Source organism: Penaeus monodon, chromosome 20 (assembly GCF_015228065.2).
Source record: "Penaeus monodon isolate SGIC_2016 chromosome 20, NSTDA_Pmon_1, whole genome shotgun sequence".
In the NCBI taxonomy this organism is placed as follows: Eukaryota; Metazoa; Arthropoda; class Malacostraca; order Decapoda; family Penaeidae; genus Penaeus; species Penaeus monodon.
The window spans coordinates 3,553,048-3,553,355 of record NC_051405.1 but is presented as its reverse complement, the minus strand read 5'-3'; the positions used below and the strand labels follow the sequence as shown (position 1 = coordinate 3,553,355).

At 40.9% G+C, this 308-nt stretch overlaps 1 protein-coding gene across 1 annotated transcript in view; it reads left to right on the top strand.

Moving 5' to 3' along the window:
- The window catches only part of LOC119586038 (ankyrin repeat domain-containing protein 6-like), a gene marked incomplete in the record, with an annotated part of 31,841 nt that overhangs the window by 29,855 nt on the left and 1,678 nt on the right, over positions 1-308 (top strand).

The window sequence follows — 308 nt, the reverse complement described above, 5'->3', positions numbered from 1 at the left end:
GAGGCCTCTACTCTGTCCCATGAACCCTTACTTGTTATCCTTAATGTAAATGTTAAAATTATTTTCGAAGTGTGCGGCGAGTATTGTTAATTGACGGTATACGTTTTTGTTTTGTATCCCTAAGTCTCACTTATGTGACACTAAGTGAAAATTATGTTGTTGGCCCCGATGTTTCTCGCTTCCGGGATTGGATTTAGATGGGCTTCTTTGAATACCTTTAGGAAAGGCTCACATGTTATAGACGCACCGAATCCTTAGGGAAGCTAGGTTTTCTACCATGCTAAAGGGCAGTTGACAAGTTGGTGTGA